This window comes from Cetorhinus maximus, chromosome 6 (genome assembly GCF_964194155.1).
Source record: "Cetorhinus maximus chromosome 6, sCetMax3.hap1.1, whole genome shotgun sequence".
Taxonomy (NCBI): Eukaryota; Metazoa; Chordata; class Chondrichthyes; order Lamniformes; family Cetorhinidae; genus Cetorhinus; species Cetorhinus maximus.
Window position 1 is genome coordinate 56,208,210 of NC_135884.1, and position 12,279 is coordinate 56,220,488.

The 12,279-nt window shown below is 39.5% G+C and overlaps 1 protein-coding gene across 6 annotated transcripts in view; it reads right to left on the reverse strand.

The window, feature by feature from the left end:
* The window catches only part of chl1b (cell adhesion molecule L1-like b), a 954,137-nt gene extending 942,344 nt beyond the window's left edge, over positions 1–11,793 (reverse strand). For all 6 annotated transcript variants that reach the window (XM_078543741.1, XM_078543742.1, XM_078543744.1 and 3 more), the window contains exons 1-2: positions 11,735–11,793; positions 10,827–10,913 (exon numbers count right to left, since the gene is read on the reverse strand). The gene's annotated coding sequence lies outside the window, so the exon portion shown is untranslated. The remainder of the gene's footprint in view (positions 1–10,826; positions 10,914–11,734) is intronic.
* Between the last annotated feature and the right edge of the window lie 486 nt (positions 11,794–12,279).

The following is a 12,279-nucleotide window of genomic DNA, read 5'->3' on the forward strand; positions in this document are numbered from 1 at the left end:
TTTTTACCACAATCAATGTTGGCTGTCATAGTCACCATTACTGAGACTAACTTTATATTTCAGATTTATTATTTGAATTTAAATTCCACTAACTGCCATGATAAGATTTGAACCCATGTCCTCAGAGCATGAGCTGGGCCTCTGGATTACTAGTCCAGTGACATTACCATTATGTCACCATCTCCCTAGGATGTCAATACATCTAAGAACAGGGAGGTTACCCCCAGTATCCTAGCCAATGTTTATTCCTAAACCAATATCACTAAAAAAATTATCTAGTCATCATCACATTGCCATTTGTGGGAGCCTACTGTGCATTACATGGCCATTTTGTTCCCTACATCACAACAGTCACTAAACAGTCACAACACTCCAAAAAGACTTCACTAGTTTTAAGATGCTTTTGGACATCCTGAGCTCGTGATTTGCAAATTCAAGATTTTCTTTCTATCCTGTCACTTAGTTCAACCAACCAGTCACTGAATGACCATCACACTAAGCAAGAACGCAAACGTGGTTTGGCTTGTCCCACTTCTGAAGTTTTGCCTTGAAGCCAAATCATTGAGTTCTACTGTTAGCAATGAAATGTCCTTTACATATACCTTTTCAGCCACAAGAAACCATTTACACTAGTAGCCAGTGTGAAAGGATAGGCAAAATAAAAACAAAGCAACAACATTCACACTTCCAGAAAAATTCTCAGATCCCTTCAAATTTCAAATCCCAAATGATAGCCATGAAACTTTGAATATAACAACTTGCAGCTTTCAAACTTTAATTCTTAAGATCTTGTGTATATGACAATCAAATTTTTAATTTACCATTGTGCATTGTACTGAAATACAGCATGAAGATATGATAACGAAGAATCCGTAAAAGCCTATTGACTTGTCTCTTCAGAAAAACAATACATTTTCAGTTCCTTAATTCCTTTTTATTTCTGAGAAAAATAAATCCAGCACCAACCAGCAAGATGGTCTTAATTCCTACAAGAGCACTTCATTTGCAATTTAAAGATTTAGAAAAGATTTGAGGAAAACATTCCCCATTATGGATATATTTTACACAACATTTAGAAGGCAAGAGCAGGCCTTAATGTGACAAATTATTCTTGCTGCATGTTAATCAGCGATCTGGGCGCAAATTCTGCTGGTTTTGAGAAGTAATATTTTGACTCAATTTCTACTCAAACTCATATGTATGTTGCCAAACGCAAAGCCTGCCACGAGCAAGGGCAAGTGGACTGTTTTAAGGCATTTTTTTTTAATGACGTTTGCATTAAAACCCTTCCTTGATACAAGAGTGGTAACCAAATGTAACTTTATTAATAGCTGAAACTGGGTTGTCATAAAAAAATAAATGTCAGTGTTTGGTCCACCGCCTGCGAGTAACCTGATTTTAAATAATTAAAAATGATCTTAATAAATTACTTTTAAAACATGCCGATTAGCCTCCTTATGCTTAAATAAAATGTTTAATTTTAAGATCTCTTCAAAGACCAGCAAAAGGCCACAATTAGCAGAAACTCATCATTGTGATTAATTCACTCTGGGGCATGGCCAGTTTTGTAGATGGGGTCGGCTTCCCGCACAATGTTTTTTTAAACTAGTTTAATAGGTCGCAGAATCTCTATTTTCACTAGACATAATTTTTGCTCGAAATTCCTTGATCTTTTGGGCTGGTTTAGCTAATTTTGGGTGAATTGTGTTGAAAAACAGCACAACATAGCAAAGAAAAAACATCATGGTAATGATTTGCATATCTTAACTGAAATGTCTACAAGGTCACTAATGTCATTTCATAGCCAACCATAATTTAAATAAATATAAAAATCATATCAAAAAATAAAAGGACCTTTGTGCCTTAATATACATATTTTTATTTGCATTCATGAAGCAACATGCCCAATTTTAAAACAAACTTTTCTTTAATTACAACATTTACTTACCACAAAACTTAGCAAATTAGTCCAAAGCATCTGATAACTAATTTAAGACATTTAACTCAAGGTCAGTCGGCCAGGTCTGAACCACTGGGAATAACCATCAATTCTAATATGACCTGAAGAGAAACCAATAAGGTTAAGTGTTAACTTTTTTTTCCTCCAGAGTTACTGCCTGGCCTTCTGAATGTGCCTGCATTTCTGTTTTGTTTTTATTTTCAATCTGGAGTCTTGGATCCAGGAGTATTTGAGAGAGGATCCCAGCACCTTCTCAAAGCCATCAAGTTTCTGTCAATCAGATTTCTGTACTTTTCCATATTTGTTGACTTACCAGCACATTATTTCCATTACTGTGTACTAATGAAATTAAAGTCTTCAATCTTGTTTATTATGGGTAGTTGCATAGTATCTTATGGAAACTGGGATGTGGCTCACAAGGATATGATAATATTTGAAAATGATATCCAACAAAGAAAGCTACAGAGTTACATGATGCTTGTTAGTTTCTTTCACATTGTATTATTTAATGATGTCATATTCCTCTATAAAAATAGATTGGAGGATATCGGACTGCATTTAAATGTTACAGCAGAAGGGAACTCTTATAATCTTAACTGCTTGTGGGCCTGTTCTAACCAAACATATCTGGTCCTTCGTAAAGGATCTAATCATGGTGAACAGATTGGAAACAGAATTAAAAGGTAAAGTAGAAAATATTTCAGGCAGTTAGCAATCATCACTTCAGCAAAAATGAACACGAGAAATTTCCTCAGGAATTCTCCCAATTGACTGTCGTGATCGGCAGGGTAACAGGTTTCCTGCCAAGGTTGCAGCAGCCGAATAGAGATGGCCCAAAGAAATTTACTTTTGGTGCAAGTCACACTGTATCATGAATGCTCTTGCTTAACTAGAATTCTGTTCCAAGAGCCAAATCTTTTTCTCTATTTTACCAGATGAACATCAGATAACCATCCCGATAATATTGTTTCACTGAACACCCCTCTCATCAACCACATAATAAAGCAGGGTGTAATACAGCTAATACATAACAAGCTTTCCTTGCTTTAACCAAAAAAACATACAAGACCCAAAAAGGCACTTCCTAGAATCTTAGATACTTACAGTACAGAAGGTGGTCATCTGGCCTGTTGTGCCTATGGCATGTCTTCATCCCACACCCGCAGTTTATGTTTGTAACCCTCTTCAGGTCCTCATCCTCAAATACCTGTCCAACTCCCTTTCAGGTAGAGTTCTTCAAATTTCAGCAATTCCATATTTACCCCCACCATTTTCATTTCTCCCTCTCAATCTTATGATTTTAACTCTACGGCCTCTCATTATTGACCCACTCACTAGAGGGAATAGTTTTTCTCTACCTACTCTGTCAAAACCACTCATCATCTTGAAAACTTGTAACAGCTCATCTCTTAATCTTTTCTATTTCAAGGATAACTGGTCCCCATAACTGAAGTCTCTCACCCTTGGTAAATCCTGGTAAATCTCCTTTGTACTTTTTCTAAGGCTTTTACATCTTTCCTGAGTTGTGGTACCCAGAATTATCCAAAGAGCCTCAGCTGTAGTTTAACCGGTGATTTATAAAGTTTTTGCATGATTACTTTGCTTTTATAATCTATGCCTATATTGATAATGCCAAATAACCAATATACTTCAATTGCCTTATCAACTTGCCCTGCAACCTTTAAGGATTTGTATATATGGACACCAAGGTGTCTGCAATTTTCAAAATTGTGCTATTTGTAGTATACTGTCTTTCTATATTATTCTCCCCAAAATGCATCACTTCACACTTCTCCACAGGGAACTCCATCATTTAACCATCCTGTCTATGTTATCTGAAGTCTACAACTATCTTCAGCACTATTCATTATGTTCTCAAGTGTCATAGCAACTGCAAACTTTAAAATGCTGCTCCCTATAATCAAGCTGAGATTGGTAAAAAAAAGACAAAAGTAACAGATCCAAAACTGACCATATAAGCACTTTCTATACTGAAAAACATCTGTTCACCACCACTCTCTGCTTCCTGTCACTGAGTCAATTCTGTATCCATACCACAACTTTCCACTTAATTTGGTGGGCCTCCATCTTCTTAAACCTTCATACGGCATTCTGTCACTGCCTTCTAAAAGTCCATTTGTAAAAATAAAATTAGTGCACCACCTTGATCAACCTTCTCTGTTACCTCAAAGAATTCAGACAAGTTAATCAGACACAATTTGCCTTTAACAAAACCATACTGACGCTCCCCAATGTACCTGTGCCATTCCAAATGAAAGTTTATTTTGTCCCTGATAATGGTTTCCAATAACTTCCCATCACCAATGTTGGAGCTGAGTGGCCTGTATTTTCCTGATTAATGCTTCTTGTCTTTTTTGAATAGCAGCATAACAATTATCAACTCTTCAGTCATCCAGCACTACTCCTGTATCCAATTAAAATTGTGACCAATATGGGATTAGGGTTTGTAAGCGTTAATGTGTGGGACTGTGTAAATAGCACCTCCCATAATGCTGATGTAAGAGAACACTTGAAGAGGAGAGGAGGAAGAGAATGTTCATGGCTTCAGCAGTGTAACACCTTGTCATGAATAGCTGTACATAGTTCAGTTGTATAAAATAAACCAGTTGTTTGAACATGCCAACATCTCAGTAATCATTCCGAAGCTAGACTAACCAACATACAACAAATCATGCCACTGCTTTCTACCTTTGCTTCTTTTAGCAACTTAGGATGCATTCCATATAGACCAGGTGACTTACCGACTTTCAGGAATACTAAGATTTTTAATATTATTTCTCTATCAATTACTGCACATAATTTCCTTCCACACTTACAGTTCAGCTGGTTGGTTTCAGGATTTTAGTGTCTAGGAAGTATCACATCCCACAACACCAGTCATACCTCTCCACCTTGTTTATTCTTCAGGTACTTATCTAACTCTCTCAAATTTGAGAGAGGAATCAACTCAGCTGTTTTTTTTTGATTTAACTCATACACTCCATAAAAAAGTTAAATATAAGCACTGTTTTTATTCCCCCTTTTCTAAATTTAAAGCAATGCCTTCTTATATAATCTGTGGCTATATTAACCATACTCATGTTTGTCTATGCCCTTTAACACTAAAAGTAAACTAACAACGTTGAACAAAAACTGAAACATTTGTACAAAAATGCCTAAAATAAAATAATGCATATTCAGTATTTTGGCAGAGACTGGGGTGCACTGTCCAACATAAATGTGTGGCACAAAGTTCTGTTTCTAGAAACCGGCATGCTATCAAAACACTGGCAATTGTATCTCATTTTCACAGAATCTCACAGTGCAGAAGAGGGCCTTCGGCCCATCGAGTCTGCACCGACACATGAGAAACACCTGACCTACCTACCTAATCCCATTTACCAGCACTTGGCCCATAGCCTTGAATGTTATGACGTGCCAAGTGCTCATCCAAGTACTTTTTAAAGGATGTGAGGCAACCCGCCTCCACCACCCTGCCAGGCAGTGCATTCCGGACCGTCACCACTCTCTGGGTAAAAAAGCTTTTCCTCACATCCCCCTAAACCTCCTGTCCCTCACCTTGAACTTGTACCTCCTCGTGACTGACCCTTCAACTAAGGGGAACAGCTGCTCCCTATCCACCCTGACCATGCCCCTCATAATCTTGTACACCTCGATCAGGTCGCTCCTCAGTCTTCTCTGCTCCAACGAAAACAACCCAAGTCTATCCAACCTTTCTTCATAACTTAAATGTTTCACCCCAGGCAACACCCTTGTGAACCTCCTCTGCACCCCATCCAGTGTAATCACATCCTTCCTATAATGTGGTGACCAGAACTGCACACAGTACTCCAGCTGTGGCCTCACCAAGATTCTACACAACTCCAACATGACTTCCCTACTCTTGTAATCTATGCTTCGATTGATAAAGGCAAGTGTCCCATATGCCTTTTTCACCACTCCACTAACATGCTCCTCCGCCTTCAGAGATCTATGGACACACACGCCAAGGTCCCTTTGTCCCTCAGAACTTCCTAGTGTCATGCCGTTCATTGAATACTTCCTTGTCAAATTACTCCTTCCAAAGTGTATCACCTCACACTTTTCAGGGTTAAATTCTATCTGCCACTTATCTGCCTATTTGACCATCCCGTCTATATCTTCCTGTAGCCCAAGACACTCAACCTCACTGTTAACCACCCGGCCAATTTTTGTGTCATCCGCAAACTTACTAATCCTCCCCCCACATAGTCATCTATGTCGTTTATATAAATGATGAATAATAGGGGGCCAGCACAGATCCCTGTAGTACGCCACTGGACACTGGCTTCCAGTCACTAAAGCATCCTTCTGTCATCACCCTCTGCCTCCTACAGCTAAGCCAATTTTGAATCCACGTCATCAAATTACTCTGTATCCCATGTGGGACCTTGTCAAAGGCTTTGCTGAAATCCATATAAACTACATCAACTACACTACCCTCATCTACACACCTGGTCACCTCCTCAAAAAATTTAATCAATTTGTTAGGCATGACCTCCCTCTGACAAAGCCATGCCGACTATCCCTGATCAAACAATGCCTCTCCAAGTGGAGATAGATTCTCTCCTTCAGAATTTTCTCCAATAGTTTCCCTACCACTGATGTGACACTCATTGGCCTGTAGTTCCCTGGCTTATCTCTACAACCCTTCTTAAATAGTGGAACCACATTAGCTGTTCTCCAGTCCTCTGGCACCTCCCCCGTGGCCAGAGAGGAATTAAAAATTTGGGTCAGAGCCCCTGCGATCTCCTCCCTTGCCTCCCTCAGCAGTCTGGGACACAAATCATCCAGACCTGGAGATTTGTCCACTTTTCAGCCTGCCAACACCTCCAATACCTTGTCACTCCCTATATCAATTTGCTCAAGGACCTCGCAGTCTCTCTTCCCGAGTTTGATACCTTCATCCCCATTCTCTTGGGTGAAGACAGATGTGAAGTATTCGTTCAACACTCTACCGATGTCCTCTGACTCCACCCATAGATTGTCCCCTTTGGTCCCTAATGGGCCTTACTCTTTCCCTGGTTATCTTCTTCCCACTGATATACTTATAGAATATCTTGGGATTTTCCCTACTTTTACTTCTAACCTGCGATATTGTCTAAAAGGTTGAATATGTTGCTCAAGTTCATTCCATTAAAGATTCAGTTACAGATGATTAAATGCTGATATTTATTTTATGCAAACTATTTCCAGGAAAGAATATGAAATGCTATGTGACAACAGACACAAATATCTGTAAGTAACAGCATGCAGTCATTGGACTGGCATCTCTAATGTGCAACTGAACTCAAGAAATAGATGCCCTAATGACTGCAAGAATTTTAATGAAAATAAATTATGCATGCTTAGCTCTTATTCAATTGTTTTTTTTCCCCATCAGCTCATGTCAGCAAAGGGTAAACGTAACAGTGAATGTAAAGACAAAGCATGCTGTCAGGTTTATTAGCACATTCTGAACACTGAGTGCATTCTGACACTGAGCAGTAGGATTAATCATGAAAAGTGCACTGATTTATTTGTATTTATGAGCTAAAGGATCTATAGAGTGGCATGATAGGAAATGAGTGTCAAGGGCAATTTTTTTCTCCATTTTAATGTTATTGTAAACAAACTGTACAATAAATATGATGGTTCTTTCTACTGAAGAGGTTTGACTTGAAAAATATTAATTTTTCTCTAATTCCAACATATCCGATCATAAGATAAAAGCAAAATACTGTGGATGCTGGAAATCTGAAATAAAAACAGAAAATGCTGGAAAAACTCAGCAGATCTGACAGCATCTGTGGAGAGAGAAACAGAGTTAAGGTTTCAAGTCTGTATGACCCTTCTTGAAGAGTCTTCTCTTCCAGCATTTCCTGTTTTTATATCATAAGTTTAGTATTTAAATTTAATTGGCAAATGATTTGAACATCCACAGAAAAACATTCTCTTCCCAATATTTACATTTAGAGAGTTCACTTCTGAAATTTGGAACTTCTGTATTTTTTTCTTAAATAGAACCTGAATATCAGAACTTCGCAGTTTGTACAAAGTTGGTTCTGCAGCTCCACCCCTAACTCCAACTCCAAGTTTCTGCCAGTATGGCAGCCAAAAATCAGGAAGAGAACTGAAGCCAGTGCCATTAGCAAACAGCTCAGTTACAATTACAATCTACACTAAATAAAATATCTGACAAAAGGACCATATTTTAAAACACTGCTTTTTCAAAAGGGATCGTTGTATTATAATATATATAAAATAAGAAAAGCAACTGTCAGACATTGGAGCTTTCTTCTGACAAGAGAGCTTAACTGCCAGCTTAAGAACGTCACTTGCGCATCACTGGAAGGCTTAATTTAAAATGGCTAATTTAGCAAAGACAACTTGCTGGCTGGGTAACAGGAAGGGGAAAGAGAACATTAAACAAAAAAAGCTTTAATTTGCTTGCTGAAGGAAGGCTCCAATTTTCTTTCAGTGGTTCTGAAGCCAAGGGACAAAAATCCTTTTTTTGCAGTAGCTGTCCAAATTATTAAAAGTTTTGTTTTGTGAACATAATACTTAATGTAGAATTACTTTATTCAATCAACACACTGAACCAGAATCCAGCATTGCTTCAACCTACACAGTCTATTAAAAAAGTGAGATATGGCCTCATGACAATTCCTCACCTGCAAAATTATGTAAAATAAAATAGAAATTAACAGGCTTATCCATGAGCGTTGCTCCAAAACCTCTGCCTCCTCTCAACACAAGAACATTGCAGGCCCTCCTCATCCATATTTCACTATCATTACAAAGATTCAATGAAACACCAACAATGTAAGCAAACAGAATGTACTTACGCAGGAATCTGTGCTATGTGAAAGACAATAATTTCCAATGACTACATCATGTGTCAGGTTCCAACACATACAGAAGTATATGCCTCTTCATACAGCATACATTGCCAGTATACATGTGTGTAGGGGTCCATCTACTATTTGATGTCAGGTCAGAAGTAAAGAGGAGATAAGAGTTGTCACAGAAGGCAGACATTTGATGGGGGTGGGGAGGGGAGCAGGTGGGCAATGTCCTTTATGTTTAATTTAAATGCATTCAAGCAGCAGGCCCAATGAAGCAGAATCTCCAAACCTGCTACAAGGAGGGTGATGAGGAGAAATAAATCTTACAATTTCAGAGAAAAGGAGAGAAGAGGGAGAGAAAAAAATCAAGTTCAAGTTAGTTGGGGTGAAGAACAGAGAAATAAAGAGATACATGCATACACAGGCAGATGACTGTTTTCATAATGAAGAGTTTAAGAGTGTCAATGCCCGTCCTGACACAAGTGGTTGTATTACTGTAATATTAGTGCTTCAAATCAGTGCAGGAGTTGAAAGCTTTTTTTTAAGAATAAGGTTGGCCCAGGGAGTTTAACCTTTCCTGCAACTATCAACAGCCTAACTGGCTAAAAGTCTAACTTCTAAATACAAGCCTGTGGTTAATGGAAATATGAAATAAAACCAAAAATACTGCAAATACACTTCAGAATTAGGTAACAGGAGAAAAGACATTATGACATTACTGATATATGACCCTTCATCAGAACTGATGATGGGTGAAAAGGTCTGAAATATCATTGCATGTCTTTTTGCTTCATAGCCAACAACACTTGTGTAATTATCGTATTCTAGTTAAGAATCTAAATTGCTTAACACTTTGAAATATTCAAATCGAATAAGTTTGTGACTCAAATTTGCATCTGTATTACAACAGTGTTAAGATTCATCTTAAAAATCGGCTAAGTTGGAGAAGGTTTTCAATATACACTTTCAAAAATAAGCGTGGCAGCACCTCTTGGTAGCACCTTTAGTGGGTCCATTTTATTAAACAGATAAATAACCCAATCTGAAACGCGCATTTGGAGTTGAATTGTGGCGCATATTACAAAGGAACTCAAACGTTTGTTACTTCAAGTAATTAATTTCAGATAATCTTGTCATTTCGAAGCACGAAGGGTAAATGCTGGAGCAATTTGCAGAAAATCACATCCGCGAAAAATAGTTAACAAAGAAAGAGTTAAATGCCAGGTTGCTACGCAACAGACTGCTCACTTGCATTCGTGCAGCGATCAGATGAGCTCTTTCAACAAGCTGCGGTGCACGCTTGCTTCTCCTCCAATTGTTTTATCTGAACACATTGCTGGTATCTATGCTGCCCGTGCGGGCTGCCCTGCCAATGTCCAAACCGACCGGGTGGACCGAGCTCGGCTGGCATTTAAACCCAAACTCCGAACACAGGGGATTTAAAGCGGCCGGGTGAAAATGATGGGAGACATCGCCAAGCTGCCAAGCAGCCGCTTGAATTCAAGAATACGCTGCTTTTTGCCACACCAGTAGCCATACTTCCTCTTAAATCTATCTTTTAGACTATATCTTAGATTGCGCGTGAAACTATGACAGAAATGCTGCGAGCAGCCAAAAGCTTCGCGCGGTCTGAACACAATAACAAGGGTGAAGGTGTCGAACGCGGAGTCCGCCACTGGTGGGGGTCCTCAGCAGCAGGTATGACGGACAACACCCTGAGCGATAACGCGCGCCTCACAAAGTTTCCCCCGGCTGAAGATGTCCCCCTCACTGTCAGGGTAACAGCTCTTCACTGTTCTCACTGAGCCAGCTATCTGCCCAAATTAGCGCTCCTCCACATTGTAGGGACCTCGACGTGACGCCCCCAATTCTGGTGACAGACTATAGTCAGCAGCTGCCCATTGTACACTTCAATCCAGCCCGCTCACAACGCTATATAGATGTATTTTTTTTCCCCAAAGAAAAAAGATTGAACACGCCTCTTCAAAAAAAAATCTTACCTTTTATGCTGCCCACACACACACACACACAAATGCCAACGTTCACAAATGCTGCTTCACTCGGAACGTGGGTTGTCCTCCGACAGTCTGTTAAGAAAATAAATAAATAAGTGATTTGGGAGAGGTGCCACAAGGGGCCAGGAAGAAAATGATCTAAATAGCTCCACTTGCTGCCAGCCAGCGAAAGACTAATCTGTTTCTGCGGGCTGGACAAAGAGGGGCGACCTAACCGTGACTCGCATCGTTAGCCGCTGCCAGCGGTTTATAGGAATCCATGACAACGTGCCAAAAAAAAAAACCCAGAGCCACAACAACCCCCAGAAAAGCTTCAGGAGTATCTCAATGAACGTGTGGTTGGATTTTACGCAATCTGACGGTCAAAGAAAGAAAACCAGAACTGGAATTTGGAGAAACGAAACTAAATTTTGCAAACACGTTTAAAACACGAAATGCAAAATATATAATGCACCGTTGTCTTTTCTTTCTATTTTTTTAAATTGGTACGTTTTACTGTATTTTTAAACGAAAAGCAAACATCACACATCTTTGAACTTATACTACAATTCTATGCTTCCCCCCCGCAGCTACAGATTTCATTATTTCCCTCTTAACAGTCACTTACAAGCAATAAACCAATATATTTCACAGTTTAACAATGTTCGCAAAACAGAATGAGATTTTTTTTGTTCTTGTGGCTGAAAATTATTCCTCCGAGGATGCATTCCACATCCAGGCAGCAGTGTAAAAGCTGAATTTTAGTCTTTGGGTGGGGAAGAAAAACTAAATATTTTACATTCATCAGGTAAAAACAAGTGTCCCTTCCAGCTTCACTGCATCCCAAGTCTACAAAGACTACTAATAATGGGTTGTTTCTAATTTGAAGCATATTCTCTAATGTTTGCACCAACCTGTGAGACAGTTCAGCACCGCAACTCATCCTCACTGTCAAATTCCGCTCTGTGAAGGAAAATAGGGCTTACGTCACCGAGGTGTCAGTCAGGGCTGGGCGTGCCCTGGAGGTACTCACTGCTGGGGCATTGAGCCTCTTGCACTGTCCGGGGGCTGCGAAACAATACAATCACCCGTTCAGCTTGGAAGGGTACCAGCGGGAAGGCAAAACTCATACTTGTCCCCGCTGGCAGCTGTCGCTTTCAATTTCCCCACAGTAAAAGAACTATTATAATCCTATTTTGTTGAGATTTTTAACTCTTATCTGGCGAGATTTCTAGTTCTAACACGGTCTAATCTCTGTATATGGATGCTCATTTCCCAATCATCCGTGCTGTCGCTGGTATCTATCTAACACTGCCTCCACCATCCCAGCCTTTTGATGAAGACTCATACGGACTCGAAACGTTAACTGTGTTCCTCTCCGCAGATGCTGTCAGACCTGCTGAGTTTTTCCAGCTATTTTCGTTTTTGTTCCAGCCTTTTCTACCCCAGCTGCTTTTCC